We start from the raw sequence: 19311 nt of genomic DNA on the forward strand, positions 1-19311 counted from the left end.
TATGTAAATTAACAAAATTCCAAGGCTATGAAACTTGTCAATAAGCCTTCAAATTTATTTAGTACTTTTCTTCTATTAAGCTTCTAATAATGTGCAGCGTGTGAGAAGCCTAATGTAGAGTAAATTATATCAATATATTTTTATTCTTTATCAAAGTATTTTTTTGGCTCTATTTGCCTTCTTCAATTTATGCCTTACAGCGTTACCTTTGCAACATCTGGTGCAAATGCTAGTTTTGTCTACTATTGGTCAAGTTGTGTCTCTAGTTATCTCTAGTGGTATATACAATCTCCCAAAACACTCTTGTGGATATATATTGAAAATATTTCACTATAAAATCTTCTCATATTAATAAAAATCTATTGTATATATATATGTGTATATATATATTAACAAAATGTTATAATTAAATTCATTAAAATACTTATATTTTATAAATATTGATAAGATATGTAATTGGTATAATCAAATAAAACTATTAAAAAATTATAAATAAATTCAAAATACTTATTTTTATATAAACATTCATCCACCATTAATTGATATGATGTTATTAAACTATCAAATTTCCATTTGTTGATCACCGTATTATATAAAAAAATAAATCAACAGTTTGTGGTGTTGTTCACCTTATCTAGAGGAATTACCTATTTGAAACATCACTTCTCTCTAAGGTTGTGCACCTTATAATATGGTTGACGCTTTAAAGTCCGATTAGCTTAATGATTGTAACCTTGCAACACCTCATTTCCCTGTGTAAATTAATGTGTCCAAAATTGGAGTCAGTTTTACACCTTCCATCATTTCACTGTAAAAGGAATGACTCATTTGCCGATTTTGTTGACTTAAACCTTGAATGGTATTGAAATGTTTGAACACTATATAAATTAATATTGAAAACATGCTAATTATATACAACTTGCGAATAGCTATTGATATATTTTAAGATTTTCGTATAAGTGGCAAAGTAAAGGCATTGACATTGATATAAGATACTTTTATCCCATAATTATATTACTCTAATTGTTTAACAGTATATTATTTTAATAATTATAATTTAAATTATAAAATAATTTTATTAAATCAAATTAGATTAAATAGTTTAAATTAATTATAGTTTTTGCCAGTAAGATTTTTTTAAGGATTTTTGGCTTTAATATAAGTATAACTATTAATATTAATTAAATCCAATAAAATATTTTATCATATTTTTGTATATGGCAATAATAATTTGGAGAAAGTGTCTATATAAATATATTTTGAAATAATTATTCATCACGAGCTTAATTAAAATCATAATATTGAAAACATGATAAATAGAGGGTGGAAAGTTTATTATAGGCTTGAAAACCACTATAAATTGTTACTCTTTTTATTTTATGTCGATGTAAAGTTTTGGGATCTAGTATCTCTAAATATTCCTAAAAAAATATAGAGTAGATCCAAAATACTTTTATAACTTATAATATCAAAGTTAAAAGAAATATTATTCTTACAGAAGTAAGCCTTTCTTTCATTGAGAGCACAATAATGAACAAGTTATATAACATGCAATACAAAAGCCTTATTAAAATCTCCTTAAATTCCATCCAAAATCACCTTCATTTCAAGGGGGCTTTGAAGAAAAAATCTAATTCATAAGTGCTGGTGAAGTTTTCATTGATGGCAAAGGGTACTGAAGGTAGGCTTATTGAATTTTTCCCATCATGATCTAAGCCACAATTGAATATGGTCTAATGTTGAGTATGTGTTTCTTATCAGAGCTGCTTTTTAGCAACCATAGAGATAAGGTTTGAGGTCTAAGGTTTTCCCTAGATGCAAAACAAAGGTATGGCCTAGATGTGTTGCTAGTCAGATATATGCATAATATTGGTTAATGGTGTTTGTATACACAAATATTTTGTGATTTAAGAGGATGCAAAACTGGGTGAAGAATTTTTATTTTCCCTAGTTTCGGGTATAGACGCAGATTACAGTTTGGCTACCAGTGTCTACAACCTAGATTGATAATGGATTATTAGTATGCGCAACCCAGATTTGCAATGGATAACCATCGCTTATGTTGTGAATCATGGATAAAGAAAATTTCATGTTACCCCAATAGAAATATATGGTCTTGGCATTATGTCGACTTATGCAATGATTACAGTTGGTTGATGTTACTCTTTGGAATAATATTTGGTGGAGCATTAATCTTTATTTTTATATTCAAAGTCTGAAAATGTGAAACAAATAGGTGGAATACAATGAAGCATGCTTTTCATTTCAGATTCCTACATGGAATGATGATAGTCAGTAAGTTATGTTTATAAAAATATGTACTTTTGGAAGGTAGAGTTACTTGGTTAGAGAATTGATCGAGTTATTTGAGATACCTATTTCATGAGTTACCTAGCACAAAAGTAAAGAGGAAAAAGAGAAGATGTAAAGTTGATTTGAGGAAGAGAAGGTAAAGACAAAGAGATGGAGGTATGTAGAATTAAAGACCAGGTAAACCAACACATTAAATCTTTTATGTATCAGGGTATTGTTGTCTCCTTTCAGGTAGTAGCCTGAAAAAGAGTAGGTTGGAGCCTGTATAAGAGGGAGTAGGAGCTTCCTAGCAAGTTGTAGTTGGTAGAAGAAAATTGAGGTAGGAGCCTCGTGTAGGTAGTATCATGTAGAAAATTTATGTAAGTCAGAGCAGGAGCTTCCAACAACTTGTAGCTTGCAAAATAGTAGAGAAGTTGGAGCCTCCAAAAGTTGATGTAATAGAGGAAGTAGGATCTTGACTTTACATCTCAACAACAACAAAATCAATGTTTTCTCCCTTTGTGGGTTTCTAGTTATATATGGTGTCCACATGTGTTGCTTTTGTGTGATGATTCTTATGTTGTAGTTAAATGATGTTCATATGTTAAATATGATTTTTATACAATCTATTGTTGCTCATTTAATAGGTTAGATACTCATTAAAATGAAAAGAAAAAATTTATTTGGTGTCCATGAATACACTATACTAATTCACCCCCCCTCCCCCACAATGTATAGTTAAGTCTCTAACAATTGGTATCAGAGTAGGTTCCTTTTATATCAACCTAACAATTGGAAGGTATACCTGTTTGAATCACGGTTATCAAAGTGTACATGTGCTCATTACTACAAACTTTCAAGAATGGAGAGAGAAGGTAAAAGATGAATTGATAGCTTACGAACTTGATGTCTGGAAGTTAGTATGTTATGGATATAGTAAGGATTCCCCCTCAAATAAAGAAAAATAGTGGAATTCTCAGATTAAATGTGCAATTTACAACAATCTTCACAATCTGGATCTTGGGGCGGTCATAGATCTTAAATATGAAAAAGAAGTATGGGATAGGTTGTTGTTCATGAATGAAGGAGATTCCAGCAGCAACAGTGGGGGAAAAGAGAAGAAAAGGAAGAATAAGAGAAAGGTCTCTCATAAAGAAATTGTTCAGTCAAATGAGACTTGTTTTGTTAGTATGAAAGTACATGATTGTCATGAAGAGAAGTTAGTTGAAGACCAAGCTAAATTTGACTCAGCTTTGGTTGAAATAGAAATACTTGCAAATGAAAACAAAGATAAAAAGAAATTGTTGTAGATATGTGAGAAGAAAGGGCATGAATTCAAAGAAAAAATCATTAGCCTGAGGGCATAATTGGAAGAAGTGAGTAGAGTTGAAAAGGTGATCAACAACTGACTGAAGGAAAGAGAGGAAAAATGTTAAAGATTAGAAGAAGAGGTACTTTCAGCAAGAAATTACCTAGATTAAAAGGGAAAACAATATGAAAAGTTAGAAGAGGAGGTTGTCTCCAAGAGAAAGGAGTAAAAAAGGAGTAGTATCTCAAGTCTAGCAATAAAAGATAATAAAGAAGCTCTAAAATGGCATATAGGATAAGATGTCAACAACATGGTTAGTAGGGAGACAAACAAGAAAACACAGTAGAACCAACATCAGAGGAATGAGTCAAAGAAAGTGTATTTTGCAAAAACATTAATCTGCCCTAGAGATGAATTTTAGGAAGCCTACAAGATTTCAAAGGAGGAATAACAAATACTATGATATGTTATTGGAATATGTATAGTGATTTTCTTTCCATAAACTTGGGCATGTAGAATTTGAATGTAGGAGTAATCAAATGAAGGTTCATCAATCGAAGAGGCAGTAGAAAATGAAGTTCCCTCAAGCAAGCAAACAAAAAATACCTTTCCCTACGAGAAGAACATCTACCATTAGGTACAAAACTCATTTCTATGGCTATTTTTATTCATGCAATGTGTATGGCCATAAGGTTTTCAATTGCAAAAACCATACAAAGAAAAGTATGAATGCATATCTGGATAACAGTACAAGAAGCCACAAATACTTTCCTCCATTTCTTGGTCACACAAGATGTTATGTATGTGACAACCTTGGCCACATGGCCAAAGATTGTAACCTACCATGTCCCTTAAAGAAATATAGATAGAAGGGGAGGTCATTCAAAGTAGTCTGAACATTAAGCCAGAAGAAAATAGATAAAGTAGATTGAACCCCATTAAAATTTGAAGAAATAAGAAAGAGGAACAATAACATCAATGAAGAATTGAAGTGAGTGTGGCCTCACGAGGATTGATCAAGTAAACAAAGAAGAATATAATCAATGTTTATATTAAATAGAACTCAACAATTTGCACCTATTATAGAAGTGAAACTCTCAACGGGAGAGTGGCCTAAGTCTTAGAGATACTATTTTTTTTTAAGAAAAGAAGAGCATGTTGGTATAAAAGCTAGCATGACCCCATATTTTGAAATGGAGGTGAAAACTAAATCCCTTGAATTTCTTAAAATGAATCTGTTAAGCAAGGTTTCATTTTTGGAGACACCAGAGTGTGTAGTTGTTGAGAGTAATTCTATTTCGTGTTATGTTGCACGATTGAAGTTTGATAACTCCTTGTTTGGATCTTCAGTGATTGATTATGCCCATGTTGAACCCTAGATAATTTTTTCTTCTTTAGAAATAGAATTCATACCTAAATACAAACACCTATCTAGTTGGGAATTCCATAACATTGGTTGACATTATTATGATCTACAACTTGTATTTTTGTTTTACAAAATGCATGACAAAATATATCACTAAAGAGTTACCCCCGAATAACATCTCTAGTAAAACGCAAGTGTATCCAAACTTCTTAACAATTGGAACAAAAAGGTTTAAGGAAGCAATATCCTCTCATGAAAACTAGATTCACTGTTAAAAAAAAACCAAAAACCTTATAGATAATTGTGAGGCATCGTTACGCCATCCAAGGAATCAACCACTCACCTATTCCTACATCATTCCAAACGAAACCTTGAAACCCTATTTTGTGTTCGAGAATTGTAGGAAAATGTAGTTTAACATAAGTGCAGGTGCATATCACGAGAAACACAACAATCAAGAATAACTGAAAATTGAACAAAGATGACATTTCTCAGCTGGGATTTTTCTACTATAAGCAACAATTGACACTTCAAATGTGAATGTTCAAATCCATATTTCAGAACAAGATTCAACAATATAAGCTAGTGTTATGGAGAAATCAAAAGAAGCCTAAGGTAATTTCTTAGGCTTGGCTTATGAAAGCTCTGATGAAGATTAAATTAAGAAAACAAATGTGGTGATATGTAGTGTGCTTGTGAAGCACTTGCCAATGTTTATGTGAAGAAGAATACACAGGATGATGTTAGCATTATCATCGCATACTTTGGGAGAGTTGCACAACGAGATGGACTAGAGGAAGGGAAAAAATTTGGAAGTGAAAGTTTCCAATTAAAATCAACAATATGTATTCAGGGAACCATGTGATAGAACCAATCAAAAAGAGAAAATAATCCTATGAATATGAGAATTTTAAGTGTTACACCTAAAGCGGACCAAAGAAAAATCATTTTAATTCCAAACAAAGGATACAAAAGAGCACTAGATGTGCGTTATAGTTAGAAAAGTTTCAAAGAAATGAAGGATTGTTCCCCTGCAGATCCTCTACCAAGTAAGAGCAACCGATGCCTGGAGACTTAATGTTACATTATTACCATAAGATAGAAGTGGAAAAGAGATTTAACCCTCTAACAAGCATATATACCTAAGGTGTTACATAGACTAGCAGATAATATTATGCCTATGAAATTCAGAACATTATGTTGACAGTGGCAAATAATATACCACACAATTGATATATGAGACGTTATAAGATGGAACATTGTTTAATCTTCCAATACTAGAATCTTTTCATAGACTGCATTGTAGGTATGCGTTAAATAAGGGAAGAGCAGAGGATGGTAAGCTAGAGGATCAACTCATATAGACCTATGCAAATAGACGATGTTATGCGTTAAAGGATGGAAGATTCAATGAAAATGGAGTTACAGAGAAGAATGGAGGGAATGTATGTCAAGTTCATCGTGCTAATGTTACCTCCTTTTCATGCTTGTCTCTTCAAATCACTCGGGAACACAATCACTTGAATTTTGTCGGAATGGGAGCTGCCTAAAAGTGTCGCCTTATTCATAAAACCTTTCGATATTTGGATTTTGTTGCCAAATCAATGTTGTAAACCTTGCACTGAAAGTTTACCTTTATCCATACTTCATGGAAAGGCTATGGGATATGTCTAATTGTTCTTGGAAGGGAGAATCAACCAACAATGAATGGGGATATGTGAAGGAGTTTATGATGGGTTCACGTCTCTATGCATGTCCACCTTGAAGCACATGATTTTCATAATCCTCCAACTTCTACAGGACGATGTTAGCACAATCAACCTTTCACATCTAAATCCTTATGTATTATTTCACATCTGAAGAATTTCTTTGCATGGTAATTTCGTTGTCTTGTCTAAATACAAATGGAATCTGCAACTAGAGCACTCGAAAATGTTATACAACACGGATTGAACCTACAAGAGTGAAGATAGCACCTATCCATGCTCTAGTAGCTTGGTATCTGGAAAATGTACTACCTTTATTAGAGAGTTATGGAATTGTTTCCATTCCTCTCTTTGCCACCGGATGGATTTCGATAACATGCCTATAGAAACCCAACGACTACGTCGTGAAGTTAATTTTCGGGTATTGATTTTTGTTCCTTGTATACACTTTATTAGAAATTTTCCTTGCCTCCCATTTCAGATCTTGTACAGTCACATCAGTTGATTAATCATCAATGCATCAGTTAGAATAAAGGAAATTCCCTAGCTTCATTAAATGCTGGTCTTTTTGAAAAAGAATATGTCCATTGAATATTTGATCTTTATCTTATATCATCAGTGTTCTCAATAAAGAGGACATAGACTGGTTGTCATGGTAGAATCAAACTACTATAATATTCTTATAGTGTCACAGAATGTCAGTATATTAGAAAGAAAAAGTTCTTATCAAAAACTTGTAAGACAATATCATCTGCATGTAAAACGGTGCACATGGTAGGGCATGGACAGGGAAACCACAATATGGTAGGAGAGAAAGACTTTGGCGCATACACGTCATATGAATATGTTGCGAGATTTTAAACCAATTTTGTTTTTCTTAGTGAACATTAGAATTGTGTTATTCTTGCAATATTCATAACCATTTTTGTTTGTGTGGTAGAAGTTTCAATTTTTAAAGTGTTTCTTTGTGGGATATAATAGTTTCTTTATTGTAGTGAGATTAAGAAACAAATTTGTTTATTGGGAGGACATTGGGAAACCAAAAATTATTTTTAATAAAAAATGACATACTTCAAAGCAACCTTGATGAATTAGAAATAAGTATGGATGATGTTTTGGCATTATTGATTATTGCAGAAAGAGACAGAACTGAAAATTTTCAATGATTGTGTATACATTTGCATTTTGACAATGGTATATTGTAGTTCATGAACATACGATGACCCTCTTTGTGATGACAAAATATGAAGGAAAGTTATATAATTGAAGAGATTCTTTTTTATGTTGTGATTATGATACAAGGCTTTGAGACCCTGAGCGCAATCTCTAGAGCTCATATTTTTTAATAGTGTTAAGAAAAGAAATTTCTTGTTGATTTTCATTTCAACCATACCCCCTTGCCATTGATGTCAAAGGGCGAGGTAAGCAGAGGTTAGGAGAAATAAGGAGAAATTTTTCTCAAGACAAAAGGGGGAAAACCATTATGTTGCCATCAATGCCAAAGGGGTGGATTGTTGGCAATGTTGTTATAATTCAATGGCAAAGGGTATTGAAGGTATGCTTGTTAAGTGTTTCCCATGACGATCTAAGCCATAGTTGAATATGGTATGATGTTAAGTATTTTGTTTCTCGTCAAAGTTTCTTGGGAGCAACCAAAAAGATAAGGTTTTTGAGGTCTAAGGTTTTCCCTAGATGAAGAACATAAGTATGGCCTAGATGTGTTTCTAGTTAGAGATGGATAGAGTATTGGCTGATGGTTTTTGTCTACACAATATGTTTTGATGTAAGAGGATGAAAAAATGGGTCAAGAATTTTTATTTTTCCCCAGTTTAGGGGACAAGAATAAATTGGAGTTTGGCTACCAGCATCCATAGCCCAAATTGACAGTTGATTATCAATGTCTATAGGTTAGACTGGTGGTGGATTATCAATGTCTGCAACCCATATTTGTAGTGGGCAACTAGAATCTATGATTTATAGCATGGGTAAAGAAAATATCATCAATAAAATTACATGGCTCATTATGTTGGCTTCTGCAATTATTAAAGTTGGTTGATGTTACACTTTGAAATAATATTTGGTGGAGCATTAATCTTGTTTTGATATTCAAAATCTAAAAATGTGAAACAAATAGTTGGAATACAAAGGGGAAAACTTTCCTTTCAGATTCCTACATGGAATACTAACAATCAACAAGTTATTTTTATAAAAATATGTGATTTTGGATAGTAGATTTAGTTGGTTAGAGAGTTGATTAATTTATGTGAGAGACCTAATTCATGAGTTACATAGCACAAAGAGAAAGAGGAAAAAGAAAAGATATGAATTTGACTTGAGGAAGAAAATTCAAAGACAAAGAGATGGATGTATGAAGAATTAAAGACCAAGTAAACCAGTACATTAAACCTTTTATGTATCAAGGGATTATTATATCCTTTCAAGTAGTAGCTTGAAAAAGAGCAAGTCGGACCCTGTATAAGAGGGTTAGGAGCTTCCCAACAAATTGTAGCTTCCATAAGAAAATAGAGGTAGGATCCTCTTGTAAGTAGAAGCCTGCAAATAATTGATGTAAGTGGGAGTGGGAGCTTCTAGCAAGTTGTAGCTTGCAAAACAACAAAGCGCTTGGAACCTCCAAAAGATGATGTAATAGAGGAAGTAGGAACTTGCCTTTACATCACAACAATAAAAAAATCATGGTTTTCTCCCATTATGTGTTTCCACTTATATTTGGTGTGCACATGTGCTTATTTTTTGTGATGATTCTTTTGTTGTAGTTAAATGTTGTTCATATAGTAAATTTGTGTTTTATATAATGTACTACTTCTCATTTAGTAAGTTAGATCACCATTAAAAGGAAAAGTAAAAATTGATTTGATGTCCATGAATGCACTATACTAATTCACCCTGTGCCCAATATTGTCAAGTCTGCAACAATAATACTAAGTTAAATAATTTAATTCCCTTGAAGAACTACAATATTTACCTTAAAAACATTTATGAATCGCCTAACATTATGGGCACTATTTTGAATTCTCTTGTAGAGGATGATATATTTTATTTGGAAGACATTTATTTTGGGGCTAATATAATTTCTAATGGGAAATCAAAGGACACTAAAGGCTACAAAGTTGAAAGTTTAAAATGAAAAACTTATTCTCGTCTCGCAAATATGCAAGCTCTTTAATTTGGCAATGAAGCAAGGCTTCCTTAAACCTTGGACATGGAGCTTGATTGTTCCTATTTTTAAGAGTAGTGATAAAATAATTCCCTCTAATTACAGGACCATTATCATTAGCCATATTTTAGCCAAGCTATATGGGCTTATTTTGGAAAATAATATTAGGCTTTAGCTTGAAGGCCATGCTAAAAAAGCTAAAGACAAGGAAAACCTGGTATTAGAAGATATCATTCAATCGTGGAACATCTTTTTATTCTTAGGATAATTGCAGAGGAATTCTACAATAATAAAACTAATTGGTTCTATTTTTTTGTTGACTTTAGAAAATATTTCTAGAACAAAGCTATGGAAGAGGCTAGGAGAGATAATGGTTCCTCTTGAGTTGAGAGTTGTTGTGACAAGATTGTATGATAATTTTATTTCCAAGATTAGAACCACTTAGGGTTGGTTGGAAGAACTTAAATGAAATATCAAAGACAAGAAAGGGTGTCCCTTATCCCCTACCATTTTTGGCATATACATTGATAAGCTACGACAGTGTTTGGAAGATAAAGGTTTTGTTGGCTCCACACTCATTAACATGGTAATAACTCTTCTTCTTTATGTTGATGATATTTTTCTTTTGGTAAGGAGCCGTTACAATCTTGGAAATCAATTTAAAATCCTCCAAGATTTATCCTCTAATAGGGGTAATGACTATTTAACACCAAAAAAAATAAATTTATGCTAATTAAATCCTAAATGATCACCTATCATACTTTCATTTATTACAATAACTCCTCGGAGGAAGTTCCTCCAGACAAATATCTAAGAATCAATATTCATCATAACCTCACTGTGAATTATAACTTTGAGAAAAGGATAGATGGAGGCTAAAAATATTACTACGGACTTGGAAATAATTTTAAGTAAGCATATCCTTGGCTATGGAATAAAAAAAATCTCCTCTTTGAGATTATTTTCACTCCTATTATTTTATATGGATGTGAGGTTTTGTGTTGCAGTATATCTAGAGAGCCATGGTAGAGTATTGACTAGATCCAAAAGCAATTTATAACCTACAAACTCAAGATTAAGGAAGTACTCCCTACCTTATCCTTCTTATTGAAGCAAGTCTTGCCCCCATTAAAAGCATGGATATGGTTATGGCTATGTATCATATGTATAAGAAGTTATACAACATGGATACCAGTTGGTTTCCTAAAATTGCTTCTAACTCTTACCAAAACCCCCACCTTTGCTCAAGTAATGGTGGCATAATGATGTCCAATCTTGGCTAGATCATTGGGGAATAAAGGAGGATAACATATTGTAGTATCCAAATGGTATTAGAAATATTATTACTTCCAAATTTAAGTAGAAATTGTGTGGCAATCAAGAGTTAGAGAGAAAAAGGATATACAATATTATAAGGAAGTCATTAACCCCAATGTCAATAACAAAAATTATCTTTCTATCTTGGCTATTGTTAAGAATAAAATGAGCATTTCCAAGATAAGAACTAATTCTCATGAGCCTCATAGTGAAATTGGGAGTTGGTTAAATCCCAAAACGTCATGGAAGAAATAGTTTGTCACATTTGTGATCCTAAGAGGGTTGAATATTACAAGCATTTGATCTAATTTTCAATATGTCTATCACATTACCAACCTTCTTGACCTTTAAAGTCAACAAAACTATGGTAATCTTGGAATGTTTCTATCACTTCCTTTTGAGCCTAGAGATAAAATGTTAAATAATTTTGAGTAATCTCTCACCTTCTCAAAGTCCGTAGACCGTATAGGTCTTAGTGGATGTCTTTTTTTTTGTATAGATGAATTGACAACTGGGCTAGTCTCATACTCATGTGATGGGGTTGATTATATCCACTACCATTGTAACCTCTAGGAGAACCCATAAGCACCTCCATGCACGACCCACTTGGTACATCAAGGGGGATTTGAATCTCAAACCTAAATTTCACAAAAGATTTATATCACGGTGATTACTAATTACACTGCCCCTTAGGAGCATAATGGACATTAAGAATCATCATCGTCATCATCACATATTTAAATTATAGTAATTATGTAAATAAATTAATGTATGAAATATATATATATATATATATATATATATATATATATATATATATATATATATATATATATATATATATATATATATATATATATCGCCTTCTAAACAAGAAATTACATGAAAGTATTGAAAATTATAGATCGGTCAGTCACTAGGAAAGCTCGATCATATCCAAAAATTCACCCTCCTCAAAGAAGAAAATGACATCAAGGTGCGTAGAAGTTCAAAATTCACCATACAAAGGCTAAAATATAAGCCTTTTTAGCCATGGAAATAAACTGACAAAACGGGAGAAGAAGAAACCAAGGACATAGTAGGAGACTAGATATAGGGGTATGAATCAATAGCAATGACTTGGATGGGATCCTTGTTGTCACCTAGGTGCCTCCAACTAGGGGATGGATGCCAAGGTGTTGCTAAACGTGCTCTAGGAGTTGATCTTTTTCCATCATGTGTCAGTGAAAGTGTTCCATGGAGTGGGGAGGATTTATTCTATGCTCATATTGGTTCATGGGAGCCTTTCCTAAGAGAAATTTCATATGCCAATATAGATCCACTGTGTACATGTACTAGCTAAAGCACCTATGTGTATGTCTGATGTCTGGAACTCAATTAGGTAGTTGAGTTAGAGCCTTGATATCTGAGAGGTTGTTCCTTTAGGGGGTCCCCTCTCTCTCTACACAAGTGAGCTCATCTTGAATAGGGTGTAGAATTTCTTTGAACTAGTCGACAATTTCCTCCAATCTATGATGAATACATGTACTACCTTAGGTATCTCACTCTTGGTAATATGATGCTCCCCTATGGACATGGGCATGTTGAGAAGGCATGAGATGAGCACAATAAAGGGGAAAAGGCCAAAGAACTAAAATATGGACATTAGGTGGCAAATAAAAACTCATGTGTGAGAGATTCAGGTGAGTAGGAAAAACCCACGAATTCATCCCATATAGAAGAGTGAGGTAGAAAATGAGATGGGGAGATGGGAGGGGATCCTGTGAGGAAAAGTGCCTAGTGGGGGATGTGCTACTAGAGAAGGAAAGCCGCAAGGGGGAGAGGCAATGCACATAGAATTAACTAGTGTGACAACACCGGGGCCCACATGGGCTAGCAATCCAAGCAATAAGACTATGAATAGAACATTGAAAAAGGAACCAAAAGAAAAGAGGGATGACCATGCACAAGAGAAAGCCTCCCTGACATGTACAAAGTTGTTCCAGGGTGGTGGGATGCTTTGTCCAACATCGAGAGATACCATAACCATTTAGGAAATGAGTTTTGAGCTTGAAAAAAGGTAAGCGCCCTATGAGATTGCAGGGAAACAGTGACACTTTATGAAGAAAAACTCTGGAGCAAACTGAAAATAATTTTCTTTAGAATTGATGTTCAAATTAGGAATGGGAGGACCTCCCTCCCTACATTTTTGGGGATTGACCAAAGCTTTTTTATCCTTGCCTAGTAAGCTCTCATGATTTACAAGGAGATGAACCAAAAGAGCATCCAAATAATTGTTTGCAAATGTTGTTGCATGGTAATGCCCATGGAATATAATTCCCCAACAATCAATGTCGTTAATACTATGGAGTGCTAGAGCCAAGATTAAATTTGACACTTCGTACAGGAGAAATTTCGACATACAAACTAGAGAACTAAGTTACAGTTGAGGAAAATGTCACTAGTGAGGGTTGCAGAGGTGTTTAATGGACATGATGCATGTTTCCAAATTGGTGCCACCTTATACTAAACCACACCTTTGACATCCACTATTAGGGCATGCTGCCACATCCCCGATCACATAACCAAATGGGATAGTGGTAGCACCCCTCTTTTGCTCAAATAATAGACATTTAAAATATTTATGTAAATAGCATCTATTCGAAATATTTATGTAAGATAATAATAAAAATAGGAATAATATATAATTTAAAATAATTAAATAAAAAAATAGATAACAATATGAATTAACATTATAAAGTAATAATTATTTTTTATATTATTGTTATTTTAATATATCAAATTTTGTATAACTATATATAAAATATCTATCTATATATATATATATATTATATTTATTTTTATATATTAAAAACAATAATAAAAACATAACGTTGATATTTTTGTCGGGCCCACGATAAATTATTATGAGACATTCATACTTATCATTTATGTATCCGATGAATTTTCATATTTTCTAAGATGAACCTGTTGTTAAGTAGCGGACAATAAAAAATTTTAATATATAATTTTTGAAAATAAAATTTAATGGTAATAAAAAGAAGATATATTAATAGTAATTATTTTTGTACGTATAATGAATATTAGTCATTTATGTATAAATAAGGACTTTTAAATACATATTTTTCACATGAATTTGTTATATAATAATAAATAATAACTTTTAAAAATTATAATATATATATATATATATATATGTATATATATATTTTAAATTATAATATATATATATTTTGAAGAAAAAAATATTAATAATAAAAATGATTTATATATATATGTATAATTTAAAATAGTTAGTAAGCTAAAAAATAAAAATAAAAATAGAGATGTCAATTGAAAATTATAATAATATATGAGTATAATTATGGATCTACTAATTGAAGAGGGACCAAATTTCTGGAGGTACAAACATTTATTTAAGCTTTACATTTAAAAAGAGGTTTGTGTTTTAAGAGATTCATTCCTTCCAAAACTTGGTAGATCCGTAGTTAGGATAGATATATGATGATTTGCTTTTTACTTTAAGCAAAAAGTAACTCACACAAAAACATCACGGCCAAGCCATACCAAATTGGTTATGCTAAGTCTAGCAAGGCATACATACTCTACCCACTCGAGTTTTGAACATGTGACCTCTTAGGAGGAAACACATGCTCTTCACCATTAGGCCCATTTACCTCACACCCACACCAACATTTTAGTTTTGTAAGTACTCTCATTTCATGTAACATTTTACACGGAAGTATCACATTTTGGCAAATAATCTTATATGATTTTTTACATTATAAACAAAACCTAATTTAATGAGGAATCAAAGAAAAGTAGAATGAGGAATAAGGTGTTAGTAAGTTTTATAGTTGTATGAGTTTATTGTCCAATATGAAGGGAGACAAGATTTACACACAAATAATCTTAGTTCATTCCTATTGATTATCAATTATATAATTTAAAGAAAAATTGAAAAACAAGAAAACCTTAATTGAATTTTGGACACCAAAACTCTTTCACTAAATAAAAGGTATGATCTTTTTGTTTCACTAAATTTTGTTCATACTTAATTTCTTATTGTTATATATAATATTATTGTATATATCTAATATTTGTTTAAAAAATTAATGCTGAATATTATTCTTAGCTTTCATTATAAAGTGTTTTTGAACACTTAAACTATTATATACCGCGTAATATTAAAATAATATACATTAATAATTATTTAGATTTATATTAAGAAAAAATAATTTAATTTTTTTTAATTAATTTTATTAATAAATTTAAAAGGTTAAGAAATTACTAAAACACTTGTAAAATAATTAACCAATTAAATTAATATAAATTCGTTTTGAATTCAATAATATATAATAAATTCAATATTTCTCATTATTATTTAAACATTAAATTATGATAAATTATAACACCGTTATAATAAATTAGGAAAAAATATAATAAATTCAAAAAATACAATAGACAATAAATCTAAAACCTCTATAACCAACTTAAATGATTTGAAATGCTAATGGTATACTTTATAATTCAATATGAGGAATGTTTGTCATACAAAATCACGTCTCCCCATTACCATTTAAGACGAAAATTTGATTGATTGGCCCAAACTTTCATAACGTTATGAATAAATACTTTCTTTGCATGGTCCATTAATGTGGATAAATATCACGAGACGTGACTCAGACCGGACTAGTAAACAAAGAGACCAGAGTTTATGAATTAGCTTTGTCTATTCACTATTCCTCTCACAGCTGCTCAACAGTTTACCTGCTTGCTCTTCAGTATATTTTCATATTTGGGTAAATACTTTACTGAGATTCTATTTTGATGGGATTGTTGCTAGGGTTTGTGGGGTGTATGTTTGTCCATTCCTTCCTTCGTGTTCACATTCATGGAATTGTTTCTTGTGGGAAAGGACCTCATCTTAACGGTAACATCACTCCACGCAATTCCAAAAGCTCAACAAAATTCACGCGTAAAAACTCAGTTTTATAATATGTTACGTTGAACGTAATGTCCAAATATTCTTTATATTTGGCATATCATTGTGTACATGCTTTTATATTACTGTATTCAATTTTCTTTTAGAAATATGTGATGGATATAAATGGATCTAAATAATTTAATTTAATTTAAAAATCCAGTAGGAAAAAAATCATACAAAACCTTCATTTAAACTTATTAGAAATAACAATGTTTGTCATTAAAATGTTTATCATTAAATATGTGCACATATCTAGCCAATAATCTAGATATATTAAGGTATGCGGATTATGTAAATATATAGCAAATTATGTGGATGAATAAGTCATGAAAATATAAATTTATAGTAGTGTTATATGTAAATTATGAATTTTAATTCAGAAATATAATTTTATTTTTTTATTTTTTTATATTAATAAACATTATTGTGAAGGTTTATTTTCATCTATTATTATTATTTTTTATTAAAAAATTTATAGAACTATTAGTTTTTTAAGTTTGATTAGCACTGTCACGATTTAAGTTAAAATTAGCTTATTAACTATAACATTGTCTTGTCAATGCTAATATCTTTGTAGTGATACAAGTTGAAAAGTAAAAAATTATCAATATCATTGTTATAGTTTTAAGTGTTCACATCATATAAATTAAAAGTGGGTATTGAAAAAACGAAAAGATAGTGATTTTCAGAATTGATAGTGATTAATTCATATTTTTAATCACGATACAAGTTAAAAAGAACAAGCAGTGAGAGCTACATGGTTGGTATTTTTAACAATGATAATGACTTGAAAAGAATTAGGGATGGACAATGATATGGTGAAGAAATGTGATAGATATGATTGACATTTTCATTAATATATAAGATAAAAAGATTAAGAATTGATATTGATGTAGTTGATATTTTTTATAGTGATATTAGTTGAAAAACAATAGAAATTAACATTAATATGGTTAATTTTTTTTTTATTTATGATACAAATTATAAAAGAAAAATAAAAATAAAAGAGGTAAAAAGAAAGTGTATATAATAAAAGACTTAATCATAATAAGAAATTATTGTTTAAATGTGGCATATATTTCTATTATGGAAATTTTAAAACATGCATTAATAACTCTTTGTTGTTCAAGTAATAATAATTTGTAAAATCGTTTCATGTACATTTCATCATTAATTGTTTCCACACTTGAAATTAAATTTAAGGGTGTATATTTCATCATATAAAAAAGCAAATTACATTCAACATATGATGAAAGCACCATATCTATTAATGAGCTATAAAAGTCAACTATGTGCTTTGTAAAGTATTGGGTCCTTTTTTCTATAAACACATTTTCTTTTAAAGGAAAATTGAACTCTTTACAAATTGGAATATGATAAAGTGGTAGATTTAAATCTTGCCAATTCATCTCCATGCATTGTAGTGACATTGCCCCCTTTCAATGGAATTCTTCCACACTTTATAATAGAAAACCTCATGATAAGATAACTTGAATAATTTCTATAAATATTTGATAATGTTTATTTAACCATATTTTTTATATACATATTAACTAATAAATTGGAAATGTGACATTTCACATTAGAACTAACTAAAAAGTAATATAATAAGGACATTAATGTTTGTTCATTTAGTAACATAGTTGATCATATTAATAATAACAATATAACAAAACATAACTTAAAAAAAGCTAATGTTGTTTAATTTGTTTCATGCTAGTCACTCACTTGAGAACTTAATCCTCCATGTATTCAACTATATTATTAGACATTAGCCAAATTTATCCCCTCAATGCGAACTTTTTGGATGATTTTTTTTCAATTATAGACATACACATGTGCTCAATAGAAGAGGGCATATGGTATTCCAAATCATTAATGTTTTTCTTTTATTTTTTTACTTACAAGTTAGCCTAAGACACTAGTACATATGGACAAAAAATTGAAGCTGTACTCCAAAAATTCAACCATATTTTCATATTTTAATTGCATTTGTTGTATTTTTTTCGAAAAGCCCCAAATTTCGTTGCATATCCAACTATATGTTTGTCAGATTTCCAATGACAATTGAATGTTTCTCATATATCCGATGAGCATTCAATTCTTGTTAGATACCCGATGTTTGACGAGGTCAATTATCTATCTATTAGAATACCGACAATTGATGAAGTCAATATGCTTTCCCATTAGACAATGTCTCATTGGTCAACAGTGATAGGAAGTTCAACAAAAAAGTGATAAAATGTTTTTGTATTCTAACCAAAAAATAGTAAAAAATAAATATGTGTGTGTGTGTGTGTGTGTGTGTGTGTGTGTTAATTGCATTACAAATAGTTAAACACTACTGAGGTTGATCTTTTAAGATAATCATCGCTAAAATGTTTGTTAAGAAAAAAATGTCACATAACATTCCTCTAAGAGGAAAATGAGATGTGAGGTCTTCATTGTTGGCATCTGCTGATCGAAAATGTTATTTCCCTTATCAAGAATGCAGGGTTATAAAAGGAGATTTTTTTTTTTTTTTTTAACAAATGAGTAAAGATTGTATTAAAATCGGCACCCGGTTGCAGCAAATACAAGGGAATTTTAGTACATTTCATCTTCTTTCATAGGGTCCTCCAAGGAGGAACTATCTTATGTACCAAAAATCTATTATGGAACAATAGAAAATCGACATGCATAGATATTAAAAAAATTGTTCTAGAAGAAGAATGCATTTGCAATAGGAAATCATTAATAAAGGAAAAAGTAAAACTCCTATGGATGCTTGTTGGGATCTAATTGCAAGTTTCCTTTGGGAGGGCTTGAAGTAGTACTAACAATGTTCTGGTTCTCTAGAGCTTGACGCATTTGCTTCAGATCCTCTATCTACTGCCAAAGTGAATCAAGTTCGTCATCCTAATGGAAGAGCCTATCCTTTTAGGGATTGAATTTCCTCCATGAGAATTATAAGAGAATTCGTTTGTTGATGAAGTTTCCATTTGATATCCATGGTCTCCATTTGAAGGGCCTCAATTTGTAAGTTGTAGTCATTGCAGGCACTAGTGCCTCCAATAGTAGTTGGGTTTCCTTTCCTAGTTAACGTGATTGATGATGTGGAAGGAGGGGAGGGGGAAGTAACAGAGAAGGTTAGGCTCGGGGAATTTGAATGACAGATGA

Source organism: Pinus tabuliformis, chromosome 5_2, assembly GCF_031772625.1.
Source record: "Pinus tabuliformis cultivar Carrire ecotype Pingquan chromosome 5_2, CPIR1, whole genome shotgun sequence".
Classification (NCBI taxonomy): domain Eukaryota; kingdom Viridiplantae; phylum Streptophyta; class Pinopsida; order Pinales; family Pinaceae; genus Pinus; species Pinus tabuliformis.